Source organism: Venturia canescens, chromosome 5, assembly GCF_019457755.1.
Source record: "Venturia canescens isolate UGA chromosome 5, ASM1945775v1, whole genome shotgun sequence".
Taxonomy (NCBI): domain Eukaryota; kingdom Metazoa; phylum Arthropoda; class Insecta; order Hymenoptera; family Ichneumonidae; genus Venturia; species Venturia canescens.
This window is the reverse complement of record NC_057425.1, coordinates 6037467-6047226: the sequence shown is the minus strand read 5'-3', so window position 1 is coordinate 6047226 and position 9760 is coordinate 6037467.

The window sequence follows — 9760 nt, the reverse complement described above, 5'->3', positions numbered from 1 at the left end:
GCGGCCTCGTTTCCGTTGCAAATTTCATGGGATTTCGATCGGTTTTTTGGGTCTGAGATGTTCGCTTATCAACGAAGTTTCTTCGATCCCCTTCGGAGACTTCACACGAGTCTCGGATTTCGAGTTCTCGAGAACAAAGTGCGAGCGAACGCGCGCGGTTATAATTTTCGGACATTTTCACGCCGAATTTGTCCGCGGACCACCCTCGTGGAAAATCTACGAAGATTCTGCTTCGCGAGCCCCGAGAACGTGCTTGCGTTTGATTTACTGCGCGCTCTCTTAGTTTGACACTCGTATTTTAACGGGGAGGGGGAAAAGAAGAAGCGGCGGGTGGGCCTCTGGAAAAGACTCTGGGAGATACGGGCGAGGGGGAGGATCGCGAGCGCGGGGGCGGGCCGCCTCCGAGCGCGGCTTCTTTGAGTCCCACTCGCCACTTGCGGGCCGCTTGTGGTCCGTCCGCATCGGAGGAGAGAACTCGAGGCAAGGATTTTCGCGCTCTTGAACTCTCGAGCAACGATCTTTGTAAGTGCACCGATGAAACTTTCCGATGCGGAGGCTCGAGGGCTCGTTTCCGGGGCGATTTTTTCTTGCCTTCGTTCCAAGATTCGATATTTTTATTGAACGAAGGATTCACGGACTTTTGAGATTCTCCCAACGTTTTTCCCCATCCGTGAATCGCCGCTGTCGAATCCCCAATTTTCGAAACTCTCGCGTTTCCTCGTTCCAGGTTAATATTTCATGGAAAAAAGTATAACATTGTGTCGACGCAGGAGCGAGACTCGCGGAGGGAACCGCGTGCGCGTACCGTCGATACAAAGCACCGAGAAACTCCCCGAGAAGTTCGCTTCCCTCTCGAAAGTTTCGTTCCACCGGATCCGGATGTCGATAAGGAACGAAGGCGCATCGATCGCTCGGAGCGAGAACCCTCAGCTTGCGACGGCCTCCTGGAATCTTCCATTTTTTCCTATCGCAGACGATTAGTCGGTTCTCACTTATGTGAGATTGATAGGATCGTTGTGTGCACGAGAAATTACGCCGAGGGGTGAGAATTTTTTCCTAGGACTCTCCAACTGTTTGACTAGATTCGGCACCCTGGGATAAAAGTGTACTCGCAGCACCGCCGCCGAAGCAGCGCGACGAATCGATCGGACTCGTCGGCCTCGATCTTCGCACCCTCCACCTTTCTCGCTACTTCGATGTCCCGCTTTCCCGCAATACCACACACGGATTCTCCAATTTCAAGCTACTTAAGCCATTTAACGGAATATTATGTTCGCCTAATTGTAGCCGGAAAAACGCGCTTCCCCCATTCTTCGTCCGGGAACTCATTCTCGCCCCGTTCGTGTTGGGCGACGGTGAGCCGTCCAACGAGAATTCAACGTTCGTATCTGCATATAATGGGAGCAATTTTCGGACTACCGAAAAGTGATAAATCACTGAAATACGAAAAAAAATGTCCCGCGTGCTACGCGTACGATTATCATTGTATTTGTGTATTTATCGATTATCCAAGACAACGAGCATGGCCGAGGAACGTTCGTTGTTATCAAAACCGAAGCAATCTTGCATCGAGAATGTTCCGAAACTTGTATCGTTTGATTTAAGCCGAGAAAAAAAATTTACCGGGCCCCCGAAATTCTTGGTTCGATTCAAAAATCATGGGGAACAAGCGAAATTTCTTTATTCAACTCAAATTTTTCGGTCCATCGATCCTCTCGATGGAGTGAGAAATGTTTATTTGAGGGAACAAAATCATTTTTGGGAAGAACTACATTTTTTTAGAACAAAATTAACAAGGAGCAATAACAACACGTTTATGGGGGAGACCGGAGCAAAATATCCGATAGTGTTCCAAATTCCGAACGATTCCGCGCACATACATCGAAAGTGTTGCAAACACACGGGCGATCGAGTGTGTGTATCGATTTCATTTTCATCGATTGTTGAACAGGAAAATGGAGCTATAATATTGATTACGATGATATCAATAATGGTGATAAAATGAATGTTATTTTGACATCATATCATTTTTGATATGTTATATTGGTGCTGTGTCATTTTTTCTTGTGTTGTCTTGACACTTGTTTTTTTACCGACGTTACTTTGACGTTATGTTACATTGACATGGTGCTTCTCCGTGAGCACATCAATTGAATATTGTTCATTGATTAAATAGAGTAAATTTGAACGAAATTCCATAGGATCCCGAGGAAAAACCTCGTTGAAGTAGCAGCATCGTTGTTACCTCAAACGTAAATTTTCCAAAACAAGAAATCTGTTGAAAAACGTGAGTTTTCCAAAAATGTTAATACGAAAGAATTTCATTTAATTCCCCAGGATTTGATCCAACTGGAAAATGACTCGAACCAAAAAATTTATTTTCCCAGCAGACGATTCATTCAACGAGGGCGCGTAAGAATATTTATTTATATTTTGATGGATCGTCGGATTCGTGCGGTATCATCGATGACGTCGAGTCCTGGTCGATGGAGATGTAAGTAGCGGTTACACGCTTCGAGGAGTTTCGTATGATCCTCGTTTACCGCCAATTGCTTGTATTTGAGTGTTAGTAAAGTGAGAGGATGGAGCAGCGGTGAATCGAGATGCGGTGGTGGACAGGCGTCGCGATACGCCCGATGATGCTTCGGCGGCTGCGGAGCCACGTGTCGGCCACGTGGCGGGACACGCGAGTTTGCGTAACTTTGGCACGGGGCTTGGTATCTTTTTTCCGGACAATCGAAGGGGCGTCGATGTCGTTGAGTTCGCGTAAAGATCGTGTGAATTTCCGAGCCTCTTTTACTTTCGTTGCTTCGTGTCGTGTGTTCGCAGAGAATTTTTTATCTTCTGGAGCAAGACGCGTCAACAAAATTCGATAGCTTGGGGTTCAACGGGGGGAGCAACACCGTCCTCGGGATCGCACTCACCCACGAAACGATAACAGCTTTAATGCTCTGCCACCCTCCATTTTTTCAGAACCCTTTTAACTCGCTCTTCCGCACAGTAAAAATATCATAAAATAATATAATCCAATTATAGGCGCGATAAGAAAAAAGGTTTTTCCTGGTCGCGTGCCATCTCGAGAATGCGGAGCTGCGAATAAATCCGTCGACAATGCCGCAAGGATAAGAAATTTTTTCATCACTTTGTCTCTCTAAAAAGATACTCTTGAGCTACGTAAATGCTGTCGCTTCAGCCAACACCCGCTATTTTTTCGACCACACGTGGGAGCGAGAGGAACGTGTTTAGTTTCACGTTTCCAATTACGTCAAACGGCTCCGAGTTTTGTGCGGTACGTTTTCCCATCGAAGTTTTCCCAGCGAAGAAAAACAGAAATAATTCCCACCAAAAGTACGATAAAAACGAACATTTTTTCCACCGGATCATTTAAGAGCATTTCGAGTTTTCCAGAATCCTCAAATTGCTCTCTGGATTACTGCGTCGATCGTTGAACAAAATTTAGAGAACCGAAAACTATTTCAAAGCTATTCAAATATATTTCATATATTCATTGTTTATTAGTATTTAAACTTTGTAAAAAAAATTCATTTTTTTTCATTACAACATAACAAATCGCCGTTTCCGAAGCACTATGAAAAAAAAGTTGCTCCACGGTCTGCATAATTTCTTCTTGAAGTGTCGATAGATCAGCAAAACGTAAAAAAATTCTCGTTAAATAAAGTTGTAGTCATAGTCTGTCGAGCCGGATTTTTGAAATTCGTCAAATCTAGGAATTTACGGCAGTTTGAAAAAGCGTGCATTTTGTGTCGTGAACGTCACACTTTAATTATGTTCATAACATTTTTTAATCGCAATTTGAAAAATCCATTCGGCAGACTACAGAAAAAACAATTTCGAATACTAAAAAAAAGCATCAAAAATATTAAAAATTTTACGACTTATCACGCAGGCCGTGTCAGAAAAAGTAGTTTTGAGAAAACGCATTTGAAGTTTCAAGTGCCCATCCTTGGGCAGTCGCGTTTTCTATAATAACTTTCGATCTATAGGCAACTTTTACAATCGACTTTCACAAAAATACCCCTAAAACTATAGAGAACAATAATCTGTAAAAAAATCGATTTTTTGAAAATTCTGGCATATGTAAAGCCTGAAACGTCACTTCCACTGTCATTATCTGCTCAATTTGTATCCATTTCCCATGAAATTGTGTCCGAGTTATCAGATAAAGCGATTTGCTCGAGGATTTCACGCCCGAGGATCGTGCATTGGGTCAACTCGCTCGGATGGTTTTTCCATTGGCTTTTTATAGTGCGGCGTCGAGGCAACGCGTGCACCGAATTAACGAATCACACCCGCAAACACGTGCGCGGAGATCCGAGGTCCGGTATCATCGTCGTATGGGAAAGAGCGAGTCTGGTGCACGATAATGGTGTTGGCAATGATTCGGCACGTGCGGCGGTATCGCCCTAGCAGGGAAATCGATCTGTTCGCTGCACGCGACCAAACTCGTGTTCGGCGATCTTCACACCAGCGAGATTCTATTTGATACGATTCGGTGGTAATTGAGATATCATTGGGCGTCGAAATCGCTTGTTAATTCGATTGAGCTGCTTCGCAACGGTCGTGGTTTTCCTCGTTAACTGAATTCCGTTGAATTTGCACCGTCTGCGAGTACATTTTTGGAGAATTTTTCGTTTGCGTTGCATTTCGCGTGGGTTTTTTGCTCCTCGATCGTTCGCACGGAGCCTAGAAGCGATAAAATTGAGTGGAACGCTCATAAAAATGGTATTTTCAATGCTCGTGACGAGAGAAAGTAAACCGAGTCGCGGGGCGCGCTTGAGTCCCGGTTTGCGCAAGCGAGAAATCGAAATGCCCGCGCAGGTGCACGCTGGACAAAAGATAATCAAATTCAAAGTTTTACTTTTCCTCCGCAAACTTTATCCACAAAGAAATTAATTTTCTCTGGTCCGCGCGCGAATCTCTTTTGTGAAGGCCATCGAAAGGCTGCTCCAGCCCCGGGATATTTGAGGCCGCAGTTCGTCCGACGAGCTGACGGATCAGGGCGAATGTTTGCCACCACGTGATACGCCCCGGGCCATATCCGTCGATCCTCCCAACGGCTCGGTCCACCCCCACTGGACTAAAATTGTGCCACGTTCTCGATGAAATTACCTCGCCACTGAACACACACGCGTCGTACGCTCCTCAAATATTGGATTTGGCCATCGGTAGATCAGGATTTCAAGTACGAATGACAGGAGATGAAAAAAGCAGTAAAGATATACAAATCCACAAAGAATTAAGCACTTTCGGAATTTCAGGCTCCACATTGACGCGAACGAACGGAAAAATTCGAAAGTATCAAGAATTTTCAGGATCGTACAATAAAATAATCTTCTTGACAAACAGAGCGGACGATCCTGTCAAAATTTTGACGACGATCACAAGAGCGTCATGCTTTTGGATTCGAAATGAATTCACGAATGGCGTTTTACATCGAAAAGTTTCTCAACGAAAACAAAAAGTAAATAAAAACTCAAATAGCAGGTGCGATTATTCGACGCTCGTAACTTCTCTTTTATCACGAAAAAATAAAGCTGACAAAAGCACGAATGTTAACTGTGATTGTATCGAAGTTGATTTGCAGTCCAAACTGAAGATCGCGTGTGTCCGTGGGGCTTGTACAATGACCGAAAAGATTCTAATCTGATGCATTACGTCCCGGTTTAGCCGAGGATACTCCCATTACCATTATATCCGCTCTTTATCCTCGTCGTCCCTGCATTCATGCATTAAAAATGTATGAAATGCGGGGCTCAGTGTCTGTGCGAGCGCACGATTGTTTCTCATTTATGAGGCCGCGTGGAAAGCGAGTCACTGCGCCCCGGCAGACCAGCAGGCGAGCCACTCATTTTTTATCTTTCACTCCGATCGTCGCGATCCTTCATCATTCGATGCACTGCTCCATTGTGATTTTCATACAAATGTTTCCTCGTGACCGCGCACGACCACAAAACAAAATGTCTCGAAATGACCCGTCGGTGGGTCGAGAATGTTTTTTCCATCGAATCTCAATTCAATCGGGACCAAAGTTTAAAAAGGGGTGCGGAGGCTCAAAAACTGTCCCATTTTTCAGTTTATTCTCACAGTCTAGTCAAAGTGTCGATGAAAAACGTTGCGAAATGAAAAACGAGTTACGAGGCAAAATGATTTCGAGTTCTCGATCCTTTTTCCAACATAAAATCAAAGAAATGTAAAACCGAATGAAAATTTAAAGAAAATGCATTAAAAAGCCTTTTGTCTCGAAGATCTGCCTCAAATATTTTCAAACTTAAACTGCAAGAGGGAGAAAAAATAAAATACAAAATCGTTGGACCCTCGACAGTGGCACCAGTCCGAAAATATCGATGACCCTGATCGCCCGAGCATAATTGTTAAAAGAGTAAATAGAGGCAAGAAAAATGGTTTCTCCGTCGGATGAGCGTGAGGAAAAGTAATAAAAAGGCAAGAAAAAATCTCTTTGTTCCTGAGATTGAGGGAGATTATTGGACAGAGAAGCTCTCTCGTCACCGCTCCATCCCAAGGGAACCGGGTCTCGTATCATGTTCCTCGTGTTCTCTGCTGTACATAGAAGATTCCACGTCGATCTGTACCCTCGTAAAAACGATCATTATCTCTTTAGGATAGCGATGAGGGCGAATATTGAAGTTTTCGAGTCTCGAGCCGCTTCTGCAGGACTTTCCTATTAACCGGGCCGCAGGGATTCAAGGATTTGGAGAGAGTCCTGCGCGGAGAGTCTCGCGGGGCGGGGGAGGGAAAATGGATAGCGGGGAAGCGCGCCAAAGGGCCTGCCAATAAATGCCTCGACGATGATTTCGATTTTATCGGAAGGGACGAAAGACGAGGGGATGAATCAACGTTCGATTTGTCGGGGTTTCAAATGGTCGAACAACGAAATCGAAATCGATAGGGACTCTTTGGTCGAGCTGCGGATTTTGTGGCTTCGTGTCAAAGCAGACTTGCAAGTTTTTAATCCAGTCATTGTAGAACGAGCGAAAAACGTTGTTTCACAAAATCCTAAATTTCGACGAGAATCCGTCGAGAAATTTTTTATCGCGCTAGAAAAATCGGATCGTGGATTTTTGCAGCCGCAGAAGCAGCTATTCGACCAAGGTCCGCTGCAAAAGCTCGTTCTTCACGCTCCGCCGGACAAACTTGGCGCAACGAGCGAGTGCGTTTCAGCGTAGCGAAGTTTACCCGCGCAGAGTCGGGCCGGCAACGCGGCCGCGTTTCATCGTACTATTTACAGAGAAAAGTTGCAGATGTGCGTAGTCAGGACGGTGGACAAGAGCTGCACCGTTTTCTGAGCACTAGAGTATCAAGTGGAGCGACCTGAAGCTCCCCCGTCCCGAGGCTTGCGCATATTCGTTTCTTTCCATCTTTTATCGCGCGATACTCAAACAGTTGCACATCAAGAGGGCCCTGCCAACTAAAATAATAGCCTCGCTTTAACAATAAATACTAAAACCCGCACGCGTCGTTGGCTCTTTCCATTCACTATCTCGAGTACGAGCATGCTCCGGTGAACTACTTCCGTGCTCTTGTGTAACCAAAAAAATACGGTAACAACGGACTCTGCAAGGGAAGGAAAAGTACCGCCGATTTACGGGCGACCGAATCACTTCGTGAATTCTTTTGTCTTTCAAAAACTCACGGATCCTCTCCCAATCGGCCCCCTTGGAAGGGGTACCGACTAAAAATCCCAATTTTCCATCAGAACTAAATAAATTCAAAAATACGAATCAACACTTCAAAAATTAATAAAAATTTCAAAAAAAATATTAAAAACTTGAAGTTTTTGCCAGTTTTGCCTTTTTCCTCGCCTCCAGCATCAGTGTCCGGTCCATTTACCCCGAGACCGAATATCTTCTGCCAGATTGGCTTTGCGGAACGAAATATCCAAAGATTTGGAGATCCTCAAGCATATTTGAACTCGAGTGTCCCAGTGACGCGATAATTTCCATTGGAAACAGTGCCTTTTACAAAATATTCTACGACCGTCCCAATACCAGGGTTAGTCAGTTTGCTCACTGAGAAAAACTGTGTAGAAATAAAAGTCGATTATTTGATCGAATACGGGTGCGACTGGGGTCTGGATTTCGGATACCGAAAATCCGTCAATTTTGACAGTTCGTTTATTGATCGATTGTCTCAACAATTTTTTTTTCCTCCCGCTCATAAAATTCGGGCTTCCGCATTTTAACGTTTCTGTTTTTGAGCCCGCTCGGTGCGTCTCTCTTTCCACCGAATTTGCAAGCCCTTCTGTGCCGAGTCCCTGGAGAATAAAAATAAAAGAAATAATAATAAGGTACCCCATAAAAACAAGTCAACGTGTTTTCACGTATCGAGGGGGTCAAAGGTAGCGAGGGGGATGCACCCGTAGAAATATCGGCGGTCTCCCTCGCTCGCGCGCCCCCCGATCGCTCCGGTCGCGATCGCATCATCCCCGTCGCTCCGCCGAGTGACAAAGTTCCTTTTTCCCGTCGTCTTTGTCCGTCGGCCTGACGTCGCTCCGGTACCTGCCCCAATTTCGCAGCCCCCGCGCATGAACGTCTTCACGGACGAACGCGTACGCATAATGGAAAGACGAGACTACGAGCTCTCAATGGATTTTAACATATCTGCGTATATAGACCGCTTTCGAAAAGGGAGAATCATTCGACGAGAGCAAGAAAGACATTCGGTCGCTGTATTAACCCCCCCCCCCCCCCCCCCCCCGCCCCCACTCTTTGGATTAGGAACACAAACGTGCGCGCGGATTGAACGCGGAGCCTCGTGGACCAACCCACTGGCATGGGGCACGCTTTCCTCTCTTTCATCCGTGCGCTAACGAGATCGTAATACGATCAAAGTAGTTCGGCCGTTCCATAAAGTCCGGTGAAGCTCCACTTTTTTGTGGCAAACGATAGAGTTTAAGGTCCCCTGATTACGATGGGCACAGTTTCGGAACCTTTTACGGGACGAAGTTGGAATTATTGCATTCACGATTTCGAGTCTTTAACGCGGTACCTTACGGGAGAACTCACGATAATGTTAATTAAGGTAACTCCTGTACTGCATGCTAGTCAAATGAGTGCTAGATTTTCAAAACGCTTTTGGACCAAGTTTAACGTACCGATTAAATGTATTGTTAGTGGATTTGTATTTCAGCATATCTCATTAAGATGTAAAAATATTAAAAACGCTAGTTTTGCAAAAGCATCAACTGATAAATGCAAATTTCCACGCTGACACATTTTCACTGGTATTTTTCAAAGAATTATCTGCGTTTTTTCATCGATCTTATTGCAACAAGTCTCATTTCGTTCGTCAACTGGTCCTCTACGAATCCACCGTGTAGTTGTTTTTTTAACTCGATCGTTTCACTGTTGCAGCTAATTGTTCATTGAGTGAAAAAACTTTTTCACTCATAATTTCTGAAGGAGTGAGTTTAAAGGAAAATCTACGTGGTGAATTCGCAGAGGATTGGTTGAGGAACAAAATGAGACTTGGTGCAATAAAATCGGTTAAAAAATACAGATGATTCTTTGAAAAATAGCTGTGAAAATGTGTCATCATGGAAATTAGCATCTGTCAGTTGATAGTTTTGCAAAACTATCATTTTTAATATTTTTTCACGTTAATAAAATATGCTAGCAATAAGTTTAATCGATACGTTGAACTGGGTCTTAAAACGTTTTGAAAATTTAGCACTTATTTGACTATTGCGAAGAAGTTGTACGGTGTTGGATTCCGGAAAAGT